The following is a 13,029-nucleotide window of genomic DNA, read 5'->3' on the forward strand; positions in this document are numbered from 1 at the left end:
TGAACAGCGAATAAACGTGTGCTACCTAGATCGCAAGATGCGATCTAGGCAGCATGATGCTTACCCGGAAGAAACCCTCGAGACAAGGAAGTTGGCGATGCGCCTAGATTGGTTTGTGGTGAACGTGATTGTTGTTTATTTCATAAACCCTAGATACATATTTATAGTCCGTAGACTTTCTAATCGTGCGAATAATCCCAACCGGGCACGAGCCAAACTCTATCTAACGACACGTATCCTATTATATTACAGATACACGGGCAAACTAGGCCAAACTTTGCATATAAGGCCGATTCACGTATTTCTTCCATGTATATTCTTCAAGCCCATCTTGATCGCGGCCCACCTCTGACTCGGTCAAATTCTGGTGATAACACTCCCATATACAAAAAAAAAACCAATCAGACCTTGCTTAATTAGTTAGCACCTTCTTTCCTGTGAGCAGAAGAGGCTCTGTCAAACCTCCCCCTTGCCTATGCTGCACTGACAATCCAAATTGCAGTATACGGCATTACAGACATTCTGAACCAGCAATCAACATAATCTCTGCTGCAAAAAAATTGGCAGCTGAAAGCTAATAGTAACTTATTTAGACAAAATTGACTGAAGTTCACGATGCATAAACATTCACCTGAAGCGGGACCGTGTGCGAAGGCAATCTCTAACGTAAATTCCTCTGAAGTGGGACCCGTGATGGCGATACTTGGAATGCCCTCATGCGCTCAAACACTTGGGAGCTTCAGTCAATTTTGTTGATGGTGATTCATTAATTTTGGCTACACAAGGCTAATCGGTTGTTATTCCTACTGGTGTTGGTAAACTTATGTTGAATGACTGCTTTAATGGTTGCGCATGTGCGCACAACCTTGACATTGCGGCTCAAATTAAAATTATGGGAGAACCTTCGTTGGTATTTACATGTCTATGGTTCGTTACCTATCTATGGCTGCCTTCAGAAGAGTACAAGATTGTGTTCTGAAAGAAGAAAGAATTTGAAGACCTCGAAGATTTGTTGGTATCTTTTAGACTTTATTTTGTAATCATTGGAGTCAGCTCGTGTATCTCTACCATATACTATTTGTTACTATGAATATACACGGTATTGATTGTCAAAAAAGAAAGACGTGTACGGGAGAAGAAACACATCAATAGGAAGGTATCCGATGGGGGAACATATCATGTGAAAATAGACTATGTTATGAAAATCCAAAAATATGCATATCATCCATTGGATTATGTACCAACGGATAGATTTACCACCCTCTTTCCACTTCGCTCATTTGACAAAGGGAAATTTGGGTATCTACCATTAAAAGATCCACTCTTTTGGTCTAGCTATACCACCAAAAGCTCCATCTTTAGGCCTGTACGACCCAAAGGTTGTAGCTCTTTTGATTCTTACCACTTCTGTTATGTCTTCGTTAGTTATGACCACAATACCCTTTTATAAAATCATTGTACAACACCTACTCATTTTTTGCATTCAACAAATGAACAGGAACATTTTTGGCAGCATAGCGACTACATGTTAAAACACAATATATGAGAACATTTCAACGTGATATATCACATACAACGGAATCTCAACATGACATAATAACATAATATAAGCCAACATCTCAGCATAAATATAACAGAAATTCACAGTCAATTAGCAAGTTGGCAAAAGACCATAGTTCACAGGACACTAACAGATATGATCATAGTTCAGTATAGACCATACACATGCTGAGATTAGACTAAGACAACTACTCAATGATAAGCCTACGGTTGATTCCTCTAGGTGAGATTGATGCCATCCTCCTTGTTGGCATACCTGAGTTTTCTGGAGAGAGGGATGACATCCTCCTTGTAGTCACACCTAGGGTGGACATTACTTTTGGATCAACAAAGCTCGATGTTTCAAGAGATTCAGCTTTGGCTTTCATGCAAAGCGCAAGTAGAGTCAATGAAGAAACATATTTTTCATATATAAGGCAGATTGCTCCACATTTTAGATAACCTTTGTTGTTTTTGTTTTTTTGGACGAGGTGGTGGATCTTGTTCTAGTTCAACTTGAGTTGCGTAACAACCCTTCTCAAAATGTCCAAACTGGAAGCACCTTTTGCATTGATACGAAACTCTTTTTCCTGGCTCTCCACTAGCCTTGATTCTCTGCTTCCTTGGTCTACCAGTAGACCTTTCTAGTGGTGAAGGAACCACTTCAAAAGGTGGGTCATTCTTTGGCCACTGAGATTTGTCACCCATTGGAGCGACTTGAAACTGATAAGCTAGCTTGAACCTCTGTACCGAATAATAATCGTCCACAAAATCTTCAATTTTTAGTTGCCCTGCTTTCCCAATTAAAAATATAGCGCGAGTGCATGGTTTTTCGGACACCTCCCACTGACCACGGCCACATTCTCCTCTGAATGTTAGAAAGTATGAATCCTTTACTATATTCTTCAATCCAAATCATCCCCTCTTGCATCCATATTTCTACTCCCTATCCGCCGGGCTTCCCCATGGCCGGAGACACAGACTCCGGCAGTAAGGATCTTGTGATCCTATGACGCCGAGCAGGAGGATCTGTGTGTTCAGTTGTACCCGGCGCTGACTTCTCCCTCATTACCTATGGGTTTTTCTTAATCTCCGGCAGCAGCACCTATGGATCTGGCAATTCTCGTCATTGGCATGTTTCATGTAAAGTGACAAATCCATTTGTGTCTTGCATGGCGAATGGTTTGATCCATATCCTTGCACATCTATTCCATATCCAAAATCCCTTGTAGGGTGATTCATTTATGAATTCTTGCAGTGCTTTTTCTTCCAATATTGAAACACATATGTTTCAGATTCTGAAGCTCGATCTCTTTTTATTGGCGAAATAATCTGACTAATGAATCCCAGATCGAAGTGTTACAACTTGTACATGAATGATTTGTGAGTTCATGGTGAAATCACCTGCTCTGCAATGCTTCCAATCAGATTCTGAACTGCGAGAGTGCAGTTCGAACACAAGTGAGTATTGAGTTGGGCCAGGTAAGGATGGCAATTTTATCCATGGATCCGGGTATCCACAGATATTCGGCCCAACGGACACGGATATGGAGGGTTGATTATGCCCACGAATTTCATCGGATGGATATCCGATAACTCATGGGGTGGGCATGGGTAGAGGTTTTGCCCCATGAATATCCAATAGATATCCAGCTGACATGTGGGTCCCACATGTTAGCGAGACACGGTATTTTACCTAGGCCTAGGTGCCCCTCTGTTGAGGCCAAAATCACCAAAGGCCCGCTAAAACTAAGACGTAACCCTCGATTACTTGTTCTTTTATGGCCTCCCCCTCTGGGAGGGCTTGGTCGATGGCCCTCCCTTCCACCTCTCCGGAAGTCCGGCTCTCCTCCGCCTAGGAGATGCACCGGCGGACAGTGGGATTGCTCTCATCCCATCTCCCTTCCTCCTCTTATTCATTCCCCACATAATTATTGCTGAAATACTACGAAAATATTATCAAAATGTTGCTAAAATGTTGTTGTTATGCTCAAATATTTTATGTTCATGTGCATAGTGCATAAACACATGGATATCCGGATATCCAGCGGATTTGGATTTGGGGCGACAACCAAGCCCATGGATACTTTTATGGGTGGGACGGAGCGAGGCTGATGGATTTGGGCATGAATCTGGATTTGCTCTGCAATGCTTCCAATCCGATTCTGAACTGCAGCATCTATGCATTTTCACAGGATACATCCCCTTACCCGATGGTGCTGGTTGCTTGTGGTGGAGGTTGTAGATGCATGCATTGTAGCCCATCATGTCATCACATCTAGAACAATCACCAATTCACTAAGCTCAAAGCTATAACAAATAAGACCTTCCAGCCTTTCGTTAACGTCATCAGAAAGATGACTGGATGAGATACGGGTCTTTATGGATACTTGGCGACGCAATGGAAGGCATGCTCCCGTAGGCACCAACAGAACATGAAAATATAATTAGTATATAAGTGGATCAAAGAAGGGTTGCAAGATAAAAAAAGCAATCTCGTGCTGGCATTGTATGAACAGAAGAATTAACCAGCATACGATTTCACCGGATTGCTCGGCACCTTAGTCAAGATGTACACCGCGACACTGCGCGGCCTGCTCATGACTGCCTTGGTCGCTACTGCTCCACTGTGGTGAGTGTCGTGCTTTCGCTGGCACATAAGGTCAAGGTACAATAGAAACACGTCGAGCTATTGCGGCATTTGGTCGAGCACCAGGTGGGCGGTTCTAGCAAAGACCGTGCCATGCAGTGTATCCACCATGGAAGACACTGAATGTGCCCTGCCGAAAAGTTGGCACTCCTCCGGCTCTGGGACTCCTGTCGCGTGTACGCGCTTGTCCTCCCGTGTCATCGGCAGCGGCGGCCGCGACCATGGATCCCCAGCGTAACTTGAAGCTGTACCTAGGGGCTAGAGGCGGTAGGACAGGCTGGAATGCAAGCGTGTCCAGGGAATATAAGCAGAAAAAGTTAGAATTACCTGATAAATTAGAATGAAACGTTAGATATGTGGAGGAGATATATGGGCTGGATGGGTTTGAGATTGAGCAAAGAAGTGAGTGGAGGAGTCAAATGCATAATATCATGAAGGAGGATGATTTAAAATGGATGCAGAGGGCTAAAGATAAAGATCTGCAACTTAGAGAGGGTAACAAAAAATAATTTATGAGCAAAGCAAGTGGTCCAATGAGGCAATTATCTATTAGAGTTGGTGATAATGTGATTGAGGGACAAAAGGACCTTATCGCACATGTTACATCTTACTAGAAGGATAATGCGATGGCATGGTGGTCAACCGCCGGAGTACGCCGACCGGTCTAAATCAATGGAGAAAGAGTGGACATTTAGGCCAGATGTGTGGATGAAGACGCGGAGGAAGAGAACCTGAAGGAGGGCGGCGAATCTACGGTGTAGTGTAGCGGGAGGAGGCACGAGGGAGCTGCTCGGCGAGGACACAATCATTGGGCCAGAGATGGAGCGCCGACCTTGGAGTGGTGAAGGGAACGAGAGCGAGCGAGGAAGAAGATATGGGAGGACCGCTCGGCTTGTCGGAAATGTACGAGGGTTTTTTTTGCAAATAATCCATCCGACAAGTTTTCCGTGACGAAGGGAGTACAATATTACAAAAAATAGCGAGGAAACTTGTCCATAGTAGGCGCAGCTTCTTTCCCTCTAGTGATAAAATGCCAAAGAAAAGGCAATGAGCCAAAATCAGGACAGGACTGCGCGAGTACATCTGGGCATGAGCAGCCCGGCCCGACCTGGCCCGAAAATCCCGGGCCGGGTTGGGCTTGCACTTCGGGCCGGGTCGGGCTTGAAATCTGAGCCCGAACGTCGGACCGGGCTTTTTGGGCAGGGTAGGACATTTTGCTCGTTCGAGACAGGTTCAGGCTTAAATTACAGGCCTGACGGCCGGGACGGGCCAGACTCGGACCTGACTTTTTACCCGCGGGATCGGTCGCCGGATGGAAAGTGTTTTCCCAACCGTAAGCCTCCGGCGCTACACCTCCGCCACCTCCTACTGCTCTCCTGCTCCGCCTCGGTTTCCTCATGCTCCCCACCTACTCTCAGAACGCTACTGGCGGCCACTGATGCGGCGCTTTTCCGCGGCGGAGGCAAATCTGGATAGGATGCCCAGAGGGACGCGCTGTGTGGCTTGGTCGCTCTTCGCCACTCCTACGGTGGCCTCGCCTGCTCACCCTGCGCGATTCCTCCGGCATGGTCCAGGTCAGTCATTTTGCTTAGTAGTGGGCCGGTACTTACTAGCTGCTTTGCATTCCTGTAATTACTTTTTTTTCGAAATGGGAAAACATCGCTCCAGCTTCTGCATCCAAAGGATGCACACGGCTTTTTTTATTAGATTATTCACGAAATCTTACAAGAAAAAATACAAAACATCAAACTCGAAGCAATCTTACTATACCTACACTGGGATGAAGAGGGTGACAATACACCAACTCAAATCATCCAAAACTAAATGCCTTCTCAGACCGCCCAATAGCAGGTGAGAAATACATCCAGTCAAGCAGACTCTCAGCGCACGCCAACGCACACGCCACAGGAGTTGCTCCCGCTGTCTTCCTCGAATCCATCTTCAAGAGAGATCAACGCATTAACCTTGCAAGACCTGCCGTCGATGCCACCATGACGCCAGACGACTCCACCCTCCTGCACGTATACATCATCCCGCATCTGTCGTCGATACCCTGCAGCCCCATGCCACTGAGACTCAGCGCCAACAATGTGGTAGATGAACACCACTCCACAGAAGTCCGCCAACATCCAGCAGCTGCTCCAAAAACTATGCCCCAAGAGGTAGAACGACGCAGGACGCGCCGCCATCGTCCGATCCGGGAGACCCGGACCTAGGGTTTCTCCCGAAGCAGCACGAGTGAGAAACCGCAGACTGCGTCGACGATGCCTTCAAGAAGGTTGCGGCGCGACACGTCGCCATCATCCGCCAACCGAGGTCGGAACACGGTTTTTCACCGGCAGCCGCGCATCCCCAACTCGCCGAGTGTAGTGCCAAGACAGGCAAAGATGACGCCTTCGACAAGGTAACGACGTCGACCGACGCCGCCATCATCCGCCAAGACCGAGGTCGAGGCTCAGTTTTCACCGGCCGCCATGACACCCCGGACTAGATCACCATCGCCGGAAACCTGTGTGAGATCCCATGATCCCCCACATAGGACTACCAGCCTGGCCGACCACCTCCGACGAAGAAGAAGGCCGCTTCCTCCATCGAACCCGAGGTTGCTGCCTCGAGCGTCCTCGAACCGCGGGAGAAACCCAAGGTCACCACCCCGCACCGGCGAGAAGCGGAGGGGATGGCGCAAACCGTCCCACCACCAGCCACCACCGGTGTGCCACCGATGGGAGGTAGGGGAGTCCGCAGCACTCTGGCCACCGCCGCCCCTTCTTCCTCCGACCGCCGCCGCCCCGCCATCACACGGGATGGGGGAGGTCTACCGCCGCCGCCGTCGAGGGGATGACCCAGCCGCCGTCCCATCCGCCATCCCATCCGCGTCAAGAGGGAAAGCCCCCGCCGCCGCCACGCCCCGAGGTCTTTGCCCCGGCGGCGGCGGCGGGAGGAGGAGGGTTGGGGTTGGGGGCGGCTAGGGTTGGGAGGAGTTGGGGCTAGGGTCAATCCGTATATAGCCCTCCTGTAATTACTGTTTTTCTTCTTCACAAAAACATTCCGGAAGAAACAAGATCGAACTTAAACAAGCACAATATCTTGCTCTTAGTTTGCAACCTGTATTCGCCGATAATTCGTTGGTATCCATGCTGTTGTGACCCTTGTAGTATTTGTTCAGTAATTCTGTAAATTTAGGATGCTGTGCTACTGCCTTTGGAAATTGTTGTCTGACATACCTGAATAGTGCTAAGGCGTTTCTAGTATGTGAGAGTTTGTTTGCATTCTGTGAATATATGCTGTTCTGCTTCCCAATTGCATTATCTGGAATATTCATTTCCTTTAGCTATCAGGAAATTTCAGTTGTTCTCATGTTTCTCTACAAACAGAGAACGCTTTGTGCACAGTCTGAATTTTTTCCTACTGATTTACTTGAAGCAATAAATTAACATTCCCAGCACGTGTACTGTTTCGAGAATGGAAAAACTTGTATCATTTGATTTCAAACTTGCTACGGTACTATGGCAGAACAAAGCTGTTCTGCGTTTTACATTTATTTTATACACTTGTAAAAAAACATAATTCTGAGAAGAGAACAGTTAAAAACTAAAATGATACATATAAATTGTATTATTGCAGGATCATGTCTTGTACCAGCTTGTATGTTCCATGTGGTTCTGAATGGCTTGATTCGAGGCTTCTCTCTCTGCTCCGCATTCCACTATGAGATAGCAACAGACGCGATATACGCATCTCTGATTGCATGCATATCTGCCGCTGCATCTCTTGTCAATGTTCGGTCTCGGGGCTGTTGCTTTGAGCAGGATATGCCAAGCCTGAAGACAGAGACCAAACACTGCTGGATTCTGCTAGTAACGTTATCATGTTGTTCAATGTGCAGCCAGATTGTTGGGTCAGCTATCTCCAAGGTTCTATCTGGAAGAACATCCTCGGCAAACTTATGCAGATCTAGTGAATTCCTGAACGTCTCGTCTGTTGGGCTCCTTCCGGTAAAAATCTCGAGCAGCAATATGCCAAGACTGTAAATATCACCAGTAGGTGAGACCGCAGAGCCTTCTCCATACTCTACAAATATGCAACGTTTTTTGGTTAGCATGCAATATTTGTGTGAAAATTAAAAAGACGAAAGTAGAAGAGTTTCAGGCACCTGGAGCAACATAGCCTATGGAACCTCTAATTCCCATTGAGCTATATGAGATTTGCATTGTCTCACTTGTATTTTCCTGAATGATCCTTGATATGCCAAAGTCTCCAACTCGGGCGCTCATGTCGTCAGCAAGAAGAATGTTGCTTGGCTTAAGATCACAATGGATTACCAATGGTTGACAGTAGTTGTGGAGGTATTCTACTCCGTCCACAATATTGACAGCAATCTCAAGCCTTTGGGCAAGGCTGAGTGTGTTGTTTGTAGTGGGCTCTTCAGATTTTGGGTGAAGCCAACCATCCAAGTTACCATTGGGCATGAACTCAAAAACCAATGCCTTGAACTCTTGACCTTGGTGGTTGACACTCGAACAAGACGTAATGACCTTTATGAGATAACGGTGTCGTATCCTCCTCATGGCTTCACATTCAGCCTCGAAACTCTTGGAGTATCTGGATTGACCAAGGTTAAACACCTTAACAGCCAATGTTCTTTCCTCATTGGCCAAAATGCACTTGAAAACTGCACCATAACTTCCTCTCCCTAGCAAGTTCTCATCTGAAAATCCGTTAGTTCCTCTCAACAACACATGATATGGGATTCTCTCGTAATGGTCCTCAGCGATTGAATCTTGCACTAACTTTTTCTTGCTTTGTTTGAGCTTCTTGCGAAGTATCCAAACAAGAGAAATAACTGAAAGTGACAACACGATTGCTCCAGTTGTTGCTAGAGAAACTACAAGAGACTTTGTCATCTTTCTCTTATTCTTGCTGAAGGAGCTTCTGGAGCATGGAGCCAAGTGAAGTTTAGTTGTACCACCACACAGATTGATATTCCCAGCAACTCCTGTATAATTGATGTTTCTGAAAACACCTCCATCTGGCACCTCGCCTTGCAAATTATTGAAGGATACATCCAATTTGGACAGTGATGTCAAATTTTGTAGAACTGCGGGGATCGATCCGGACAAGTCGTTGTGTGCTAGGTACAGTTCCTGCAGGTTTCCAATGCTACCAAGGGCATCAGGAATTCTACCAGAGAACTTATTCATGGTCAGGTTAAGTTTACTGAGCCCCTTTATATTTTTCAGTGACTGTGGTATGCTTCCCTCAAAGGAGTTATTGTCTAACAAAAGCCATTCCAACACAAGACAGTTCTGAATACTATTGGGTATCTTGCCAGACAATTGGTTTCATGATAGAATCAGCTGGTTAAGGTTTGCCAAGCTACCAACTTCATTAGGAAGGGATCCAGTGAAGGAATTGTATGACAAGTCCAAATACCAAGAAAGGCTAGGTAACTTGAAAATTTCTCTTGGTATTGAACAATTAAGTTGGTAATTTGTTGACAAATCAAGTACAAAAAGGTTTTTCAACTCCCCCAGGCTTGCCGGAATTGGTCCCTCCAAGTTGCCATAGTATGCATAAAGCCTATTCAGCTGCGAATGATTTCCTAGTGATGACGGTATGAGACCTGACAAGCTATTGGAAGCAAAGGATAGCTCGACCAAGTTTTCTAGCCTGCCAATGCTCTGTGGAATCACTCCAGATATGTTAGTCTTTTGTATGGCAAGCGCGTCAAGACCAACCAAATTGCCTATGTCTGCAGGAATAGCCCCAGAGACCCTACTCTCCAGTATGTATAGCTTCTCGAGAGTCTTTGAGAGGTTTGTAATGGAAGCAGGTATCTGTCCTCCAAAGGAGTAGCCACCTAGGAAAAGGTACTTTATTTGGCTGCAGTTTGCCAAAGAATTGATGAATTCCCAGCCCTTGTGGTCATTGGCTTCAAGCTTATTATCTGACAAATCTAGAAAGCGGAGAGCTCCCTGCCTTCCCAAAGTGGGAGGTACATACCCACTAAATCTATTATCGCCAAGGATAAGGCCCTTGAGATCAGATATATTGGACAGCGATGAAGGGACAGCTCCAGTGAAATTATTACTAGACAGACCAAGATTTCGCATCTTGGGGAACTTGTTGCCTACATCATCCAGAATGCTCCCGTGCAGCATATTAAACTCAACCCCAAATGTTTCCAGTGACGACCAATTGTAAAGAGAAGGTGGAAGGATACCCGAGATTTTGTTGTCCGAGAGAAGCAAAAGCCGCAGGCTCTGGAAGCTTCCGTGCCCTGGGGGGATTGAGCCCACAAGATGATTAGAAGACAGGTCGAGGTCTTGTAGATAGGAGAGATTTCCAAGGGATGCCGGGATGTGCCCTGTGAACTGTGAAGCTGTTGTTACTCAACGAGATTGCTTCCAGGGACATGAGCTTTTCGCCGAGCTCAGCAGGGATGCGACCGCCAAGCTTGTTGCTGCCTAGCGCCATGGTGGTCATTCCGACACAGGAGGTCAGGTTCAGAGGGATCGTTCCAGAGAAGGAGTTGTAGCTCAGGTCGAGCGTCTGCAGGCGGCGGAGGCTGCCGAGGCTTGCTGGAATCTCCCCGTGGAGCCAGTTGAAGCTCAGGTTTAGCATCCGCAGGAACGTGAGGTTCCCAAGGGCTGGGGAGAGTGCTCCTGTGAGCGCCCTTCCACCCAGGCTCAACTCCACCACCCGTGTAGGCCTCTGGTGGTTGCATGCCACACCTTCCCAGCTGCAGAAGTTGGCACTGCCAGTCCAAGAAACCAGCGAGCCGCCATCGCTGACCTTTGCTTTGAAGGCAAGCAACGCGGCCTCGTCGCCGGCTGTGACCATGGCGATCATCAGGGCAGCTACAAGTGACCACAGCAAGCTCATGAGCCCCATTGCCACGTCCCTCTTGGTTTGGTTTTCAAGTAGCAACTGCAAAGTAACGAAAGTCTCTCGTGTGAGCTATAAACCGCGGAGGTAGTCATTTCATGTGGTCATGTGTGTTTCCCTTGTCTTCTGTCTCAAGTGCTGTGCTAATATTCCAATATTGTCAAAAACGCTATTTATGTCCTTTCTTGCTCATTTCCCAGAAACTATTCAAAATTTGTCCTCCTTTGACAACTTGGCGTGATTATTGAGCTGATCTCAAACCTGCAGACTTTTCCAGAGATGTCGACCACCGGTCAGAAGTGGATGCTAAAGGAAGAGATATATGGATCGGCCGTTAAAATGGCAAATATGGTAAGATGGTAAGTTGATAAGTGTAATCATGTTTCCCTTTGTAGAATGATGGATCCATAAGTACTCTGGCCGCCCACCATTTTGAGAAGTTGGCATGCTTAGACCTCAAACTAAGAGACCTTGACCATCCATCTGCAATGCCTGCTAAAATAGAGGGATATGGATTGGACATCTGCAATGTCTGGTAAACAGAGGGATATAGATAGGCTAAACGCAAATATGGTAAGTGTGTAAGTGCACTCATGTTCCCCCTTGTAACAACAGGAACACGGCTAAACGGCAGAATGATGAATCCATAGGTAGTCTGGCGCGCACCATTTTGTTCCTTCGGGATTGATTCTCCATGGCCGCATCCCAGTGTCGAGATGTGATCTGCCATTGCGATAATGCGATTCAGCAACACGTCCACACATAAATCCTGAGGGCATCTCCAGCGGCGCGATGCATTTTAGCGTCCGCGCGCGTCCGTTTGTGTCGGCTGAAATGGCCGAAATCGACCGCGCGTCCGTTTGCGTCCGGAGGTGGCTCCAGCGGTACGACGCATTTTTTAGCCGAATCATTTTTTTAAACATGAAACATAAAAAAAAACCCTAACGCCTACTACTGCTCCTCGTCGTTGTCGAGCACGATGAGCTCCGGTATCGCCCACGGCCAGTTGCCAGGCCTTGAAGTCGTTCTTCTTTCCCATGGCGCTGCGGCGGTGGTGGTGCGAGTGCAGGTGTGGGCGAAGGAGGAACGCGGCCGGTGGACTTTTAAGGGCGGCCGCACGCGGGATACGATGCCATTGAAGGCGGCGCAGAAGCCCAGCCGCCGCCCGCCAGTGCGCAGAACAGGCAGTCGCGCCATTGATGGCGAAGGCTGCGGCGCAGACGCAGAAGTGCTGAGGGCATCTCCAGCGGCGCGACGCAAACGGACGTTGAGCGACCATTTGCGTCCGCCTTGACCGAAAATGCGTCTGGCACCCTCTCCAGCAGCGCGACGCAAAGTGACCGGGCCATCCGCAGAGACACAAACCTGCCGCAAGGTTTGCGTCTCTGCGGACGCTGCGCAGACGCGCAAAGAGTCCGCTCGCATCTCCACCGGGCCCGCCTGGCAACGAGTGTGCATCGAGGGCATCGCTTCGGCGGTCAGCGCTTCCGCGTCTGCGCCGCAGCCTTCGCCATCAATGGCGCGGCTGCCTGTTCTACGCACTGGCGGGCGGCGGCTAGGCTTCTGCGCTGCCTTCAATGGCATCGTATCCCGCGCGCGGCCGCCCTTAAAAGTCCATTGGCCACGTAACTCCTTCGCCCACACCTCCACTCGCACCACCACCGCCGCACCACCATGGGGAAAAAGAACGACTTCGAGGCCTCCGGCTGCGACAGCAAGAGGGTGCCGCTCCCCGTCACGCTGGGGAGGCTAATGCACGGCAATTGGTTGCCGTGCGAGTCCTGGTCCGGCGTGCAACTGCCTGGCGGCTGGCGGCTTAGCTGCTGCCGGGTGCCCATCCGTCCAGTCCCTGCGCGCGAGCCTGACCGGACCGCGGAGATCCGGCGAAGGAGGCGGTACCTGCCGCCGGACCTCCTCGCCGATCCGGCGTACGCCATTGACTCCGACAGTTG

General features: G+C 48.3%; 1 long non-coding RNA gene and 1 pseudogene across 1 annotated transcript; one reads left to right on the forward strand and one right to left on the reverse strand.

Moving 5' to 3' along the window:
• Positions 1 to 5,493: 5,493 nt before the first annotated feature.
• Positions 5,494 to 11,599, forward strand: LOC127341355 (uncharacterized). The gene is made up of 3 exons (XR_007875443.2): positions 5,494 to 5,763; positions 7,814 to 8,233; positions 11,345 to 11,599. It is a non-coding gene; the product is annotated as an uncharacterized lncRNA (long non-coding RNA).
• LOC139838413 (uncharacterized) lies at positions 7,653 to 11,098 on the reverse strand (annotated as a pseudogene).
• Positions 11,600 to 13,029: the final 1,430 nt, after the last annotated feature.

The sequence above is a fragment of the Lolium perenne genome, chromosome 3 (genome assembly GCF_019359855.2).
Source record: "Lolium perenne isolate Kyuss_39 chromosome 3, Kyuss_2.0, whole genome shotgun sequence".
Taxonomy (NCBI): Eukaryota; Viridiplantae; Streptophyta; class Magnoliopsida; order Poales; family Poaceae; genus Lolium; species Lolium perenne.